General features: G+C 51.5%; 1 long non-coding RNA gene across 1 annotated transcript; it reads right to left on the bottom strand.

The window, feature by feature from the left end:
* Positions 1-7,339: 7,339 nt before the first annotated feature.
* LOC133282030 (uncharacterized) lies at positions 7,340-10,830 on the bottom strand. The gene is made up of 3 exons (XR_009747617.1): positions 10,579-10,830; positions 8,068-8,201; positions 7,340-7,939 (listed from the first exon to the last, which is right to left on the bottom strand). It is a non-coding gene; the product is annotated as an uncharacterized LOC133282030 (long non-coding RNA).
* Positions 10,831-11,989: the final 1,159 nt, after the last annotated feature.

The raw sequence follows: 11,989 nt of genomic DNA on the forward strand, positions 1-11,989 counted from the left end.
CTGTGTTTCAGTAACAGCTTCATCAGGTTTCTCTAGGAGCTGTGCTTTAGCTTAGATGTTTAATTGCAAAACACCGCTGTAGATTGCTACACAAAGGGATATGTTAAGATTGGAAAGTCCTTCGGCTGAATGAGAAGCAGGCGAGTTGACTTCCATCATCATTTACTGCTGGAGCTGAAACGCATCCTTGTTCCAACCTGGAGACACTTCAGGGTTCACTGTGGAAACAGTCCCCCTTCCAACAGGCACTTACCAGCAATGGAAGCAGTGAGTTTCCCACAGCTGACACCCACCATTTAACAAATTCCAAGTGAAAAATCTCCTCTGGAATGAAATATCACCATGCAGCATTCCAGCAGCGCGGCAACACTTCAATCCTGCTGCAACACTGCCCCTTCCTCTCTTGTTTCATGCCTAAGGGGATGTGATCCCCCCTGTTCCGCAGTGTATCCCAACACCTCTGCCCATTCCCTGTTGCACAGGCAGGGTGGCAGGAGGGGTTTTCCCACTAGTGTGTGATATCCAAGGAATCTCCCCCACACACATAGCCAGCCTGGCTTGGAACAGGACACGGCAAAGCGGCGAGAAGGCTGCACAGGGCTGTTTTGCTGGAAACTTGCTTCATTTGGGATTTTAATGACGAGGAACTCATTGAAGATAAAAGAACCACAATGAGAAGGGATGAAAGGTGCAACGTGCCGTGCCTGACGCTGCCTCCACGCTGGGTCACGGCCACAGCGACTTGTTAAGCTGCCGTAACTGGAAGGTACATCTGAGGCTCCAAAGCATAAACAGGGATTCCTACCAGCTTGCCTGAACTGAACACAGTTCCCTGTATAGATGAGGCCTCATTCCGGCCTCTTTCCCTTCATCTAATGCTGACAAACCCCGTCTGCCTCCATGGGTGTAGCACTGCTACCAAAAGGAGAACCCACCGAAAAATCTTTCAGCATCAAACCCTGCCATTGTAATCTTTTTCATACAGCGTGCATTTGAGCTGGCGCCTGCAGCCTCACCCTACAAAGCAGAGCTGCCACCTCCCCCAAGAGCTGCAATTTCTTCTTAGTTCAATTATTTCTGCACCATATTGTTTGCAACAGCTGAAGCCCACAGTGCTGCTCAGCATATTATGTACTCTGTGTCAATGCACCATGAAATATCAAGACGACAATGGGGCTGAAGTCACAGAATCATAATCCTTTAATAGCTTGCTTCATTTGGGCTGCTGGAAGATGGCACCAGGTTTCTATTTTTAAACCAATGGTGCTCATTGTGATGAAGCCAGGGCTCATGGGATATAACTGCAGCTGTAGACCTTTTCCTCCCCTGAGGTTTGGAAACTCAGGGTTCAGGTAGGGGGGAGCTGCTGACAGCTTTTGACACCATTTGCCTGCGTGGATTTATCTCTTTGTTTACAAAGGAGCAGTCTACTTGCAGGAGAAGTACTTTCTCCTGTGTTTCTGCATTGCCCAGGCTGAAGACTGAAGACAACATCTCTAATGCCCAGCTCTTGCCATTTCCCTGCAGCGTCTTGGGGCATCCGGGGTAGCATTTTACATCTTACACCAAAAGCCACCCTGGCCTGGGGCTCACATGCAAAAGGGGAGCTGAGAGGGGTGAGAATGGGATAGGCTCCAAGGGAGAATCCTGTTCCCCCCATTCCCATCAAACCCCCTTTTTAAGGACAGCAGTTGGGTGTCTTGGCAGATGTGCACTTGCACATTTTTGTGCTAATAAAGAGGAGCCCTTTTTTAATGCAGAATTTGCATATCCCTCCTCCTCTCCTTCCATGGTTAAGCTCCCAAAATACAATAAATATTTCACTTTCAAATCTAGATTCATTAAAGGATGCTGTGGGGGGAGAGAGATAATAAGGTATCGCTTTGCAGCCCAAATAAACCACAGAAAGATACAGCCTATAATATATATTTCAGGCTTTAGGTTGAGATAATTCATACACCACTCCCAGTTAAGAAACCAAGATGGTGCTGCGTCAGCACGCTGGCTGACATATCTTCTTGCACTGTTTTATGCCTTTTGGTGATGTATCCCAGTTCCCCTGTGGTGCTGCAAGTGGGGAAACGATGAAGCGGTCACTGCTGCTGGGGTGTTCCTTCCCTCTCCCCTCCAGGATACAGAGCAGGCTGGGAAACACGCTGTTTGCTGCTGTGGTTCCTACCCAAGGCCCATTTTTCTGAGCAGGCTGGGAGCTGAGCGTGACGGGAGCGCCCGTGACAGGCTTCAGAGTGCTCGTTTGTCATAAGAGCCATTTCCCTACTAATAAAGTGACCTTGTGTAAATAGCTCAACTTCTCACAGCCATCACATCTCCAGGGCAGGACAGGCCTTGACAGATAGGGACCACACGGGCTGCTGCTCCAGGATGAAGTACCGCAGCCGGGAGTTGTTTCTGACGGGGCTGAGGTGCTCCATCATGTCACGGCAGAAGGTGCCGGTGAGTAACGTGCCCGGGGACATGATCCTTTCTGCTGCTGTCAACGTTTTTCGAGCCCAGGCAACCTGCCTTTGTCCTCTCCAATGGCCGGCACTGCCCACAGGAGTTGATATTACCCCATCACTGCTGCCTTGGCAAACGGAGCCCCAGGGCACAAACTGCATTTGCTGAAGAGCTCCGGAGCTTTTGGGATGCTGCTTTGCAGGGTGTGGGGCGAGCGAGGGAGATCTTTGCAGGAGACCTGCAGGGTCTCCTTGGGTGCTAGCAGCAAAGCAGCTTGCCTTTGTCCAGACGTGTCCTGGATATCACCATGGCTGACCTTCAATGAGGGAGCCATGCAGATCCCAACGCACAGTGCTTTCAGCAGCTCTCCTCCTGGCACAGCTGCAGGACCGGCCACTGCCACTTCTCCATGGGATCCATCCTTCTGCTGCCCTATAGAGCTCGGATCACACCCTTGGTTTTGCCAGGAAGCAAATGAGAAGCGCAGGGTGGGAAGGGACAGGGGAGAGGGATGATCTGCAGGGCTGCACCGCAAGGAAAACACTGGGACGGGGATTGCTGTTGTTATTGTTACTCTCCCATGCACACTCCCAGCCAATCCAGTAATCTATTATTTATGTGTAGCCTAATTAAGGTTGTGAGTAGCTTGATCTCTGTTTACTTAAGTATCTAGGGGAAGATTGCCAAGATGCAATAACAGGATGTCAGGGCAGGCAGGGCCGGCTGCGTGTGCAGGACGCTGCGGGCTGCTCCTGCCTTTGCAGGTGGAGATCACATCGGCTGTAGCATCAAACACCCTGTTGCCAATTCAAGCTTATCTAACACAGATTCAGACAAACCAGACCAAACAAAAGCCAGCAGAGTCTGAAACCAGTGAAAGGGATGTGATTAATGAAGCACTCATCGGCTGGGTTTAAATCTCATTCCAACAAAATAAACCTACAGCTGGACCCACAGCCCCACTGAAGTCACAGCACGGATGTCCGTGACTGCACTCTTCCTGTGGCCGAGCTGTGAATCAGCCTCCACGATTCATAACTTCCAGGAGCTATCACAAGGAAGTTGATGGGACTGCCCGTGTGAGTAACCACGCTCCGACAGCAAGAGGCGTTTGCAACCTGCCCTGTGTGATTTACACCAACACAAAGAAAGAGATGAAGTATCCTCTCCTGTCAAGTCCTGTTTACTCAGCTACTCTGTCTTAGAGGGGACCTCGGATAATGTCACCTTTTCGGAGTGTCACGGATGAAATATGCCCCTCCTGTTGCATACATCATGGGTTTTATACTTAGCACAGTGGGCAGCTTTCTCTCCTCACACCAACCCCCAGGCTGAGCCAGCCAACGAGACTATTCCGTTTGCAACGCGCGCTGCCACCCTCCAAAAGCTCTTCCAAATGGATCTGTTTGGGCCCACTTTAAGTATCAATATTGCCAGGTTCTGTGTTAAATGTGTACGCAACGCGTTTCGGGAAACCTTTAACAAATTCTGTGCGGAAGAATATGTTTTCCCATATGGGCTGCTTAAAGAAAGGCAGATGTGAGGCAATCCAAATCCCTCATATGCTTCTCCTCCTTCTCCCTTTCCTTTTGGCAAACCATCTCAGGCAAAGACAAATATTGTATCAAAGAATTATGGAAATAAACACGAACATAGCTCAAGGGCACGAGTAAGTTTCTGGAAAATGTTCTCTGTGCAATTAATAGGTAACATTGCAGGGGGAGCCAAGAACCCAAGGAAGCTAATTCTGTGGTGCAGACGGTGCTCTGGGAACTGTGGAGCGGGAGCTGCGTTAAGCAACATTAGTCAGGATGCTCTTAACAGACTGCTGAGAAAGATGAGGAAACCCAAGCAGGGAGCTGGTGTGTGTGTGTGTGTATGCAGGTAACACCAAGCCGGGGTGAGCCGGGGACAGGCTCTGACCAGAGGAGGTATAAGGGCAGGAGCTGCACCGTGGGCTCAGGCGTTGCAGCTGGGGCGAGGGGCAGAAACATCTGGAGGTGGCACCGCTCCTCCTGGAGCTCGTGCACCGGGCGCTATGTGAGAGCTCATCTTGTGCCAAGAGCCATATGGAAACTGATGGCAAAGACTGTGCCCAGGCACAAATCAACAGCGCTGCCACCACCATGACCCCAGACATACCCAACAGAGCAGCGTTCCCAGCACCCCGCTCCCTCTGGGGTCCCTGCCAACAGACCCGCAGCTTCAAAACACCAAGCCAAAAGCAGGAGGCAAAGCACAACACCCAAGCAGTATTTAACTACAAAATGTAGGTTCTTACAAGAAGACAAAGAAATAAATACCTCATTCCTCTGCCAGGTTCCTCAGTTCATTAAATAACCCGCAAACATTAAACCAGATGTTGTATTTTATCACTTTGACTCGGATCATTACGACTTTATCTCTGACAGCCCCAGAGCAAACGCAGTGCAGTTATAAAGGTTATCTAACTATTAAAACAACTATTAATTAAAGTTTGCCAGGTCCTGGGGGCTCTGAGGACAAGCAGCACCTAGGTAAATGTCAGTTATTATTTAATAAGTCCTTGTTGTTGAATCCCACAGCACATGAGCTGCGTTCCCAGGAGGAGCTGGGATCCAGTCTGGCCCCACTGTTTGCAGGGGTGGGTGCTGCAGTGTCAGAGCCGACTGGGCTCTTAGCAGAGGAAGAACAGCAGCAGCAGCCACAGGACAAGTATTTAACCTTGTGCTCTGCCCTTACCTTGCTGGGCCAGCCCCTGCCTCATCCCAGCCCTGGGAACACCATGGATTGGGGACACCTCGTGTTTTCTGCTGGTGAAGCAACAGCCGTGAGACCTGGCCCGGGAGGACGAGGGAAAGCAATAGATTATAACCCAGAACAGCTCCGAGCTCATCCAGGGCTCCCAGAAACTGCTCCAATGCCAATAATTAACAGCAATAATGCTGAATAAGCCTCCAGCACATCCGAGCTCGAAGAGTAAAGGACTGCACTGAGCTGGAACCCAGGAGAAAGAAATACGGAGCTGCTCTTGCATGTTATTCTGTAATTAGGGCTTGCTGCAGCTTTGTCCTTGTCCCTGTGTGACAGAGCACACCCGTTTCCCTCCGGTGACACAGAGCAAGGGGAACAGCCACCTCACAAACCCTGCTTTGTACATGTAAAGACAAATAAAACAAGAACTTGATGCTTTTAATCATGGGGGGAAGAAGGGAGGGAGAAATTAATATGGAGCAGAGAGCCTGAGCATTAAATGGGGGATGAAACGCCTGCCAATGTGTTTTTAACAACAAACCAAGAAAATGAAAGGGCTGTGAGCAACCACTGCATTGAGACAATAATCACTCATCAAGTCAAAGCTTCACTCTAATCAGTTCAGTTGTTCGGGGGAAAAAATAGAGCGATGCTGGGCTCGGAGAACTGCCGTTCATCCCTGCCTCCTGCCTGAGGACCACAGCAGCAGGGACCTGCTCGGCTGCTGCACCTTCCCCGGTACCAGGGGGAAGCCCTGGTGCCCTGGGAGGTTTCCAACCAGGGCAGGATCAGGCATCACTGCTACAAAGCAAGAGGTCTTTCCCAGCTTTGGCAATGCCCCAGTAAGGGGCCAGACCCAGGGTCCCACGCTGTGCAGTGCAGAAGAGCCAGGGATGTACGTGCGATGGCTTTCCTAAAGGATGGCTCGGCCTTTGAAAAGTCCCCCCCTTCAGGTCTCCTCTGTAGTAAATCCACATCCATTCAATAGGAGATGTGGATGCTTTTGCTGCTGAATCCCATAGCCTTGGGAATTCAAGTAGCTGTTTTGAGAGATCAGCTGGAAACCTGGAAAGAGCAACCTGCACGCCGGTGTATTGGAATGGCCATAACCTGCACAGATGGCACAGGAAAGGGCTCCAACGAACAGACAGGCTATTTTCCTACGACAGAGGAGCATGAGAGGTCCCGTGCACTACTGGAGGACACAGGCTGTCTCTGTGCTCCCAGATCACTCCCAATAGCGGCCAAGCACTGTGTGAGTGCTGAGGACATGCTTTTCAAAACAGCTTTTGGCAGCGGAAGCAAGGCAAGCTTTGCCATGGGCTGGAAGGGAGGGAAGCTAATCCAGCACAGCGCTTTTCAACTCGCTAATCCTGTCCTGTCCCGTCCCACGAGCAACGTCCCAACAATTATCTTCGCCGCACAGACGCTGGCAGGGGCAGGGAGGCTTGCCTGCACCAGAAAGGGAATCATTTTCAGAGCTGGAATTTCACCACAGACAGCTTCAGCTCCGCTGCTGATCTGTGCTGAGCTTGACTGCAAACCCCTCAGCATGAGGCTCTTTTTGAAGCATCACTTTACTGCTGGCTTGCTGAGTATCCCTCGGGCCAGCCAGCCAACATCCCCATGTCTGTGGGGCCCTCTCTGCAACTGAGCTATAAGGATCAGGAACTGCAGAATGGGATTCACCCCTTCCCTTTCCTGCCGCCCCCAGGATAAAAGGGTCCATCTGGGAAGGCAGAGGACAAGTTTTTAGATGTGGCCTGATTTACAAGAAAGCAAAGGAATGATTATCCCCTCTGTGATTTACCTTCCCTGTGCTTTACAACCAGAATAAATTGCAATGCTGAACGTTGCTCCAGAGTTATGAGTTATTGAGGGAGCAGCAGTGCCATGAATCTTGCCACAGCTGGTAACTCATCCCCAGGGCATGTCAGAGACCCTGGGCTGAAGGTTTAACTGGGGGCACGGCTGTTCGTGAGCTGCCTGCTCCTTCCCACATCCCGGCTACAACCAGCAGTGCTGCTGTGGCAGCGCCATGCAGCATGGCCTGCAATGGGTACCTCGGAAATCAGAACTTCTGCTGGAGCCTGCCCCTCAGGAGGCCATTATAGCTTATTCGGGAAAGCAGCACTGTGGGGTTTAGTTCTCCTGCACCTTTTTTGAGGTCTCTCAGTCTGATCTCAACCCACATTTCTGGGTGAGAACGAGCCATTGTACTACAACACCCTGTTCCCAGGGTTGGGTTTTTCCCTGCCCCATGCTTTACAGAGTGCTGGATTCCCTGGCTTTTTGGATTATGGGTGCAGGGTTTTCCTCTAACGCAGATGTATTTCAGCTTCCTGAGCTGACAGAGTTAACTCAGAACACACAAATGTGTGCAAATAGCTCAGGTAATTGCAATCCCTGTGTATTGCTTTGCACTGGGCAATCCAAACGTCACCCCCATGCCAGGCACTTGCTCACTGGGCTCTGGGAGATGTCCTTAAAATTCCTCCGTCTTCTTTAAGCTCGCCTATTCCAAACAGCAGCCTGTCATCTGCACATTCTGCTCCTTCACAGCTTATTGCTTGCCCAGATCCTTAATGACTGCATGGCAGAGTCCTGGATCTCATACAAATCCCAGAGGCGCGCTACCCTCATTGTCTCTAGCCACAATTTATCTGCTATTCTCTTTGATGCCACGGCCAGCAAAGCAGCAATAAAAGCAGCGTCCCCACAGAGAGCCCATCCTCCAGGCTGGGGTGAGCTGCAGAAACAACGTGAAGGCAGAGACACACACTCCTACATAACCTTCAGTGAGGCAGATGGGAGCTGGGCAGGAGGAGGAAGGGCTTTGACACACCAGGAACAGCTCCATGAGGACTCTGAGCTTACCTGGAGCTGGCAGCAGCTCCGGCCATGCTGCCACCTTGGTCCCCCTGGCTGTGTCCTGATGGGAGTTCTGATGGAGCCGATCCATGCCAATCACTGCACCGGGCCACCACTGGCAGCGTCCTACCAGGAGAGCCCTGTGGATGGACGAGAGAGGGACATCAGACAGCTCCCCAAGGAGCCCACGGATACCAGAGAGCTGCACAACTGCTCCCAGCCTCCCCATTTTAAGTTTTCCCTCTGCAATCTGCACAGCAGAGCAAAACTTCTCCCTTCAAGGGGTGACTTCCAGCCCAGAGCTGTTTCACCGTGTTCTCCATCGCAGTGGTGAGCAGCCATGTGCACAGCAGTGTCCTGCAGAGCCTCCCCCAGCCACCATCAGCCCTGAGCGCTGTGTTTAATTGCCCTGTCTATCGTAGGACATCACTCCTGGTTCTTGATGGGTTCTGCAAAAAAACACGTTCAGTTTCCAATGCGGTTAATGCCAGACCACGTTTTTATACAGATTTTCAATGGCCCTGCTGCAGCCACTGTGTCCTTCAGCACAAGCTGGAGCTCCTGCTTGTGAGGGTGGCAGAGCAGGGCTCCCCAGGGAGCCGCGCGCTGGGGGCAGTGAGGATGGAGCCCTCTTGAAAGGAACTCAAAAATGCTTTCTTATAAGCTCCCTATAAATGCAATTTGCCAGATGGATCTTTAGCCCAGGGGTGATTCTCTTCTTGGTGAGAGCAGAAGGGGGGCAGAGGACTCAAATTCCTTTCACCTCTATTCTGACTTTGGCAAAACCAGCAGTGAGCAATACAGTGCAATGACTCATTTTTTCACCCTTGTTTTCTGGCAGGAGCAATACCTTGTGTCTTTTACTCAAGTTAGGATTATCGACCCGCCCTGCGCTTGCTGTCCAGTGTGGGTGACATGACAGCTCAGGAGGAATTGCTGTCTGGGTTAGAAATGCTCTCACAACTAACAGCTCCTTTCCTCCTGGATGAGTGTCACCCGCAGAACAAGGCATGTTCAGCACAGATGACCCAGAGAGCTTCTTCAGAATGCCAGAGGGAAAACCAGCCAGGGAGTGAGGAGGCAGAGGAGAAAATAGGAGATGCTCTGGGTAAAACAAAGGCAGCTGGCTTGAGACGGCGCTGGAGGTGCTTGGGACCTATCCAGCAACCCCGTCCTCTGCTGTGCCTGCTCACAAGCCACAGCGCTTGGACAGTGCCACTTGCCTCAGAGAAGGACCAGTTCCCAGCCCCTTCTCTGCAGGGGCATCTCCCAGCCTCTGAGGCGAGCCCATTGGCACCAGCTTGCATGTGGTGGCACCAGCTCCGAGCCCTTCCCGCAGCAGAGGCCCCTCCATCGCTGCGTCAGACACAGGACGGGGGCCAGAGGTGACGATGTGGACACTGTGTGCTGCAGGATCTGCACCAGCAACTGAATGGGGAGCTGAAAGTCACCAGAGGAGGATTAATGCAAATCCCTAGGGCTGGATCAATGCAGGTACCGAGGCTCTCGCAGTCTCCCCAGAAGGTAGAGGTGCTGCCTGCCTTGCTTATTCCAGGAGTTTAGGCCACACAAAAGATCTCAAAATGCTATAAATACCTCCTGCAATGCTGGAGAGGCACGTGATGCCATCAGCATGACATGGAAAAGCCCGCAGTAGGAGTCTGGACCTGCAGAGCCTCTACATAGGACCGGGGACAGCATTTCTCTGTGGTCTTTCAGGTCCAGATTTAACAAAGGAACCAACAAAACCCTAAACACAAGTGTGGTCTTTCAGAGCCAACCACAACATCACTTTCTGCTAGATCCAGGCTGCAGGCACCGACTGAAAACACATCCCACAGAGCGCAGGGGAACGTCTGGAGCTGAAGCCAGGCTGGGTGTGGAAGGGGGATGTGGATCTGTCCTAAGAAGGTGATGGATACAGATGTGAGACCCAGCTGAGGTGCGTTTAAGGGCCATAACACAGCCAGTGGTGCACATAACCTTGGAACTGGGACATGCAGGAGGAGAGATCAGTGCCTGTGGCACGAGGTTATTTTAGAGCCACAGCAAAGCAGCACGAAGGAAGAAGTCCCGCGGGCAAGGACATTTGGGATTGCTCGTATGATTACTACTGCTTCCTAAAGGCAAACCGAAGGCAAACAGCAAGGAGGTGAAAGCCCAGGCAGGAGATGGGTCTCCTGAAACAAGGGTTCCTGTATTGCAGGGACCAATTTAATGTCTGTTTGCTGTCTTCATGCCTCTGGCTCTGCAGTCAGTTCACAGCCTGCACGTGAGTACCACACTCACAGAAACCATCGTGCAGGAGGTGCTGCTGAACTCGAGCCCGTTCCACCTCTGTCAAAGTCAAGTGTGTTTAATTAAGGCGATACAATTCAGGCTGGGACTGGTCAAGTTCTCCTCAGAGGTGCACAAGGGAGTTACCAATGTTTTCACAGGGCTTAAACTTACAATACAATAGACAAAAATAAAGCGGGCTTTGTACATGCCGTTACTGCTACCTTTTTTGCATACAACTGAATAAATTACCTTTTGTTATGAAACATTAATCCTCTTTGCTAAATGGAATAATTCCCACCTCGGATGCAGCGTGAGGCTGGAGCGCCTCGGAGCAGAGCCGGGGGCACCCTCCTGTGCAGGCAATTACTGAAGGAGCAGAGGAGCTCGTGCATCGCAGGAGGAGCACAGGGGCCTCGTAGCAAGGTCGAGATGTTCCCTGGTGCATCCTTGGCTGGGGCAGCCGGCGATTACAGGGGCACAGATCAACCTTCAGAGGAAACAGAGACGGCAGAGTGAGAGGGGAAGGCTATGTGAGAAGTGATTTATCATTGCTAATTGCTATAGTGCTACAGGAGCACCAAGAGCTGCTGGCCTGGGGTCCCCCAGAGCCATGCAGCACAAGAGGAGGTCCCTGCCCTGCCCAGCCCAGATAATGGTTCAGATGGGTGCCACATGCTGCACTGCTGCACAGGGGCTCGAGCACAGCAACAAGCCTGCAGCATGGGCAGGCTGCACTGATCCCAGATAAGCGCCTCATCCTTGGCCACCCTCTTCCAGGAGCAGAGCCTTTGTGCCTGTGTAATTACATATCAGCATTAATGACTATTGGTCTTCAGAGGAGGTTTCCCCATGTCCCCCTTTCCCTGCTTTTTGCAGGTTTGCTCTACCCTGGCCCCTATCACACACCTCGGGGTCTGGCGCTGGAGCCGAGCAGGATCCATTAGAAGGAAAGTGCCACAAATCTCTGCGTGAAGCAACAGCTCCTGACAAAATGAAAGCAGCTATCTGGTTCAGATCTGCACTTAAAACAATCCAGAGAGCCATTAGTATTCCTCCCGTGTGATCCGCATGGAGTAATAGCGGCTCTATGAATAAAATTAAAATCAGAGCTGATGCTGCCTCGCACTTGGGGAGACGCTGCACAGCGAAGGCCACGTTACTGTGGGCAACACTGATCGTTTTAGCCAGGGGTTGGGCCCCCCGTCCTACTCCTCTGAGCAGCCCTTCGGTTCAGGAACATCTCTGCTTGCTGCCTTTCAAGGCAAGCAGGAAGTCCTGCTTGAATCTAAGCCCACGAGGGCATCCTAGAGCTCAACCACACACAGCAAATGGCAAATTATGATGTTAAGGGGTAGCTGAATCTTTAGGAGCTGTCTGTGGCTCAGGGACAGGCTGGCTGCTGTGCCCTGAAGGCAGCCCGGCAGACTGTTGCTTCCCAACTGGAAGGGATGCTCCTCCTGATGCTCGCAGGCTGCTGATAGCACGTGGGGGGAACAGAAACCCTCTTAGAGCAGCAAGCAGGAGAAATCCATAATGTTTTTAACCAGGCTGTGAGTTTCAGACTATAGTTCATTAATTCAAAGAGATAGAATTGATATCTCTCCCCTTCCCATCAATGGAGTCAAAGGGTCTCTCCATGTCTCCTAAT

Source organism: Pezoporus flaviventris, unplaced genomic scaffold, assembly GCF_033815535.1.
Source record: "Pezoporus flaviventris isolate CSIRO_AGI_PZ_B2104156 unplaced genomic scaffold, CSIRO_AGI_Pfla_v1 ptg000113l, whole genome shotgun sequence".
Lineage (NCBI taxonomy): Eukaryota > Metazoa > Chordata > Aves > Psittaciformes > Psittacidae > Pezoporus > Pezoporus flaviventris.